Raw genomic sequence first — 5,108 nt, forward strand, 5'->3', positions numbered from 1 at the left:
AAAAAGTCTAAACCTTGTCTGTGGTATTCCGAGTAGGATTCTGGGATTGAATGACTGTGACGAGCTTCAAACTCCTGAAGGCTGGGCGTTAGTGACAGATGCAAAAGAATCAAGGGATTCTATTCCAACCTGATTGAGAACCGACAGATGATTAGCCGTGCTGTGACAGAGCATTTGGACCTTTTTCACTGAGAGGATGGGATGTAGCCATTGACAATGGTGATGCGCTACATACAGCTTGCCATAGGAAGGAATGAAAGAACTGGAAGGAAGAAGTAGGAAAGTAGAAAAAGAAAGGGCACATTATCTCCATACGCCTATCTGAAATTCCCACCCTTAATTTACATAAGTATTTCTATCCTATTTTAATTGTCTTTATTTTCTGTTTATTATTTATTAATATTCGAAAATCCATAATCAATTATAATCCGCCTAACTGAGATTTACAAGATGACCATAGCTTGCTTCATACCAGCAATCTCTGTGGGATCGACCCTTACTCACGTAAGGTTTATTACTTGGACGACCCAGTACACTTGCTGGTTAGTTGAACGGAGTTGTGTCCACACATAGCAAAGAGCCATTATAATTATTCCATACAACAACAAAAAATACAATATTGATGATCACAATTTCGTCCATCAAGTTTTTGGCGCCGTTGCCGGGGATTGTTCGAGTTTGGACAACTGACGGTTCATCTTGTTGCTCAGATTAGGTAATTTTCTTTTCAAAAATCTTTTTCAAAATTTTTCTTTTCTTTTTTCGTTTTTTTTCCAAAAATGTTTTCGAAAAAAATTAATAAAAATCCAAAAAAATCATAAAATCATAAAAATAAAAAATATTTTGTGTTCTTGTTTGAGTCTTGAGTCAGTTTTTAAGTTTGGTGTCAATTGCATGCTTTAAAAAATTTTTTCTTGCATTTCTCGAAAATTCATGCATTCATGGTGTACTTCATGATCTTCAAGTTGTTCTTGACAAGTCTTCTTGTTTGATCTTAATGTTTTCTTGTTTTGTGTTGTTTGTTGTTTTTCATATGCATTTTTTTGTTTGTTAGAGTCCATGCATTAAAGATTTCTAAGTTTGGTGTCTTGCATGTTTTCTTTGCATCAAAAATATTTCAAAATTATGTTCTTGATGTTCATCATGATCTTCATAGTGTTCTTGGTGTTCATCTTGACATTCATAGTGTCTTGCATGCATTCTTTGTTTTGATCCATAAAGAAAAGAGAAAAACAAAAAAATGACGTTTTTAATTTTTCTCTCTCCTCATAAAAAATATCTTTTCCTTATTTCCCTCCAAATTTTCGAAATTTTGGGTTGACTTGGTCAAAAATTTTTAAAATTAGTTGTTTCTTACAAGTCTAGTCAAATTTTCAATTTAAAAAATCTTATCTTTTCAAAATCTTTTTCAAAAATCATATTTTTTTCCATTTTTCTTTTTTTCGAAAACTCCAAAAATCTTTTTCAAAATATTTTCAAAATATTTTTCTTATCTTTATATCATATTTTCGAAATTACACTAACAATTAATGTGATTGATTCAAAAATTGAAGTTTGTTACTTTCTTGTTAAGAAAGGTTCAATCTTTAAATTCTAGATCTTATCTTGTAGTTTCTTATTAGTAAAGTAATTAATTTTAATTTTAAAAATTAAATCTTTTTCAAACATATCTTATCATATCTTTTATATCTTATCTTTTTATCATATCTTTTTCAAAAATTTGATTTTTAAATATCTTATCTACCTTCTTCTCTTCTTATCTTTTCAAATTTGATTTTAAAATCTTTTTCAACTAACTATTTGACTTTTTGTTTGTTTCTTATCTTTTTCAAAACTACCTAACTACTTTTCCCTCTCTAATTTTCGAAAATATCTCATCCCTTTTTCAAAAATTCCTTTTTAATTAATTAATTATTTTAATTATATCTTATCTTTAATTTTCGAAAATCACTAACCACTTTTTCAAAATTATTTTCGAAATTCTCTATCTCTCCTTCTATCTATTTATTTATTTATTTACTAACACTTCTCTTCACCTCTCTTCATCTCAAATCACTGCCCCTACCTTTACCCTTTATTCAGACTATTCATTCTTTTTCACTCCTATTCCATTTCTTCTTCTACTAACATAAAGGAATCTCTATACTGTGACATAGAGGATTCCTCTTTATTTTCTTGTTCTCTTCTTCCCTATATGAGCAGGAACAAGGAAAAAGACACTCTTGTTGAAGCTGATCCAGAACCTGAAAGGACTCTGAAGAGGAAACTAAGAGAAGCTAAATTACAACAATCCAGAAATAACCTTTCAGAAATTTTCGAACAAGAGAAGGAAATGGCAGCCGAACCCAACAACAATAATGCAAGGAGGATGCTGGGTGACTTTACTAAACCCACGTCCAAATTTGATGGAAGAAGCATCTCTATTCCTGCCATTGGAGCAAACAATTTTGAGCTAAAACCTCAGCTAGTTGCTTTAATGCAACAAAACTGCAAGTTTTATGGACTTCCATCTAAAGATCCTTATCAGTTTTTAACTGAGTTCTTGCAGATTTGTGAGACTATAAAGGCGAATGGAGTAGATCCTGAAGTCTACAGGCTCATGCTTTTCCCTTTTGCTATAAGAGATAGAGCTAGAACATGGTTGGACTCACAACCTAAAGATAGCCTGGACTCCTGGGAAAAGCTGGTCACGGCCTTCTTGGATAAATTCTTTCCTCCCCAAAAGCTGAGCAAGCTTAGAATGGATGTTTAGACCTTCATGCAAAAAGATGGTGAATCCCTCTATGAAGCTTGGGAAAGATACAAGCAGCTGACCAAAAGGTGTCCATCTGACATGTTTTCAGAATGGACCATATTAGATATATTCTATTATGGTCTATCTGAATTTTCGAAAATGTCATTCGACCATTCTGCAGGTGGATCCATTCACCTAAAGAAAACACCTGCAGAAGCTCAAGAACTTATTGACATGGTTGCAAATAACCAATTCATGTACACTTCTGAGAGGATTTCCGTGAATAATGGGACGCCTAAGAGGAAGGAAGTTCTTGAAATTGATGCTCTGAATGCCATATTGGCTCAGAACAAAGTGTTGACTCAGCAAGTCAACATGATCTCTCAAAGTCTGAATGGATGGCAAAATGCATCCAACAGTACTAAAGAGGCAGCTTCTGAAGAAGCTTATGATCCTAAAAACCCTGCAATGGCAGAGGTTAATTACATGGGTGAACCTTATGGAAACACCTATAACTCATCATGGAGAAATCATCCAAATTTCTCATGGAAGGATCAATAAAAGCCTCAACAAGGCTTTAATAATGGTGGAAGAAATAGGCTCAGTAATAACAAGCCTTTTCCATCATCTTCTCAACAACAGATAGAGAATTCTGAACAGAGCCCCTCTAATTTAGCAAACTTAGTCTCTAAGCTGTCAAAGGCCACTTTAAGTTTCATGAGTGAAACAAGGTCCTCCATTAGAAATCTGGAGGCACAAGTGGGCCAGCTGAGTAAGAAAATCATTGAAACTCCTCCCAGTATTCTCCCAAGCAATACAGAAGAGAATCCAAAAGCAGAGTGCAAGGCCATTGATGTAATCAATATGGCCGAATGCACAAGGGAGGAGAAGGACGAAAATCCTAGTGTGGAAGACCTCCTGGGACGTCTCTCAAATATGAAGGAGTTCCCTATTGAGGACCTGAAGGAATCTAAGGCTCATATAGAGACCATAGAGATTCCATTAAATCTCCTTCTACCATTCATGAGCTCTGAAGACTATTCTTCCTCAGAAGAGGATGAAGATGTAACTGGAGAGCAAGTTGCTCAATATCTAGGAGCTATCATGAAGCTGAATGGCAAGTTGTTTGGTAATGAGACTTGGGAAGGTGAACCTCCCTTGCTCATTAGTGAACTAGATACATGGATTCAGAAAACTTTACCTCAAAAGAGACAAGATCCTGGTAAATTCTTAATACCTTGTACTATAGGCACCATGACCTTTAACAAGGCTCTGTATGACCTGGGGTCAGGCATAAATCTTATGCCACTCTCTATAATGGAGAAACTAGGGATCATTGAGGTACAGCTTGCCTTATTCTCATTACAATTGGCAGACAAGTCAGTAAGACAACCTTATGGATTAGTAGAGGACGTGTTAGTAAAGGTTGAAGGCCTTTACATCCCTGCTGATTTCATTGTCTTAGACACTAGGAAGGAAGAAGATGAATGCATCATCCTTGGAAGACCCTTCCTAGCCACAGTAGAAGCTGTGATTGATGTTAACAGAGGAGAATTAGTCCTTCAATTGAATGGGGATTACCTTGTGTTTAAAGCTCAAGGACCTTCCTCTGCAACCATGGAGAGGAAGCATGAAAAGCTTCTCTCAGTACAGAGTCAAGAAGAGCCCCCACAGTCAAACTCTAAGTTTGGTGTTGGGAGGCCACAACCAAACTCTAAGTTTTGTGTTGAATCCCCACAATCAAACTCTAAGTTTGGTGTTGGGATTATACAACATTGACCTGATCACCTTTGTGGCTCCATGAGAGGCCACTGTCAAGCTAGTGACATTAAAAGAGCGCTTGTTGGGAGGCAACCCAATTTTTATTTATCTAATTTTAATTTTATTATTATTTTATGTTTTATTAGGTTCATGATCATGTGGAGTCACGAAAAAATTATTAAAATTAAAAACAGAATCAAAAACAACAGAAGAAAAATCACACCCTGGAGGAAGGACTTACTGGCGTTTAAACGCCAGTAAGGTGCATCTGGCTGGCGTTCAACGCCAGAACAGAGCATGTTTCTGGTGCTGAACGCCAGAAACAAGCAACATCTTGGCGTTTGAATGCCAGGAATGTGCCTTGAGGAAAGCTGGCGCTGAACGGCAGTAACAAGCATGGAACTGGCGTTCAACGCCAGAAACATGCTACACATGGGCGTTGGACGCCCAGAGTGTGCATCACTTCGGCGTTTAAACGCCAGAATGGTGTGCAAAGGTATTTTACATGCCTAATTGGTGCAGGGATGTAAATCCTTGATACCTTAGGATCTGTGGACCCCACAGGATCCCCACCTAACATATTCTTCCCTCTTCTCACTCTTCAATCTCTCTT

At 36.3% G+C, this 5,108-nt stretch overlaps 1 non-coding gene across 1 annotated transcript; it reads right to left on the reverse strand.

The window, feature by feature from the left end:
• Positions 1–2,731: 2,731 nt before the first annotated feature.
• Positions 2,732–2,835, reverse strand: LOC112794033 (small nucleolar RNA R71). The gene has a single exon (XR_003198715.1). It is a non-coding gene; the product is annotated as a small nucleolar RNA R71 (small nucleolar RNA).
• Positions 2,836–5,108: the final 2,273 nt, after the last annotated feature.

Source organism: Arachis hypogaea, chromosome 3 (genome assembly GCF_003086295.3).
Source record: "Arachis hypogaea cultivar Tifrunner chromosome 3, arahy.Tifrunner.gnm2.J5K5, whole genome shotgun sequence".
NCBI classification, from domain to species: domain Eukaryota; kingdom Viridiplantae; phylum Streptophyta; class Magnoliopsida; order Fabales; family Fabaceae; genus Arachis; species Arachis hypogaea.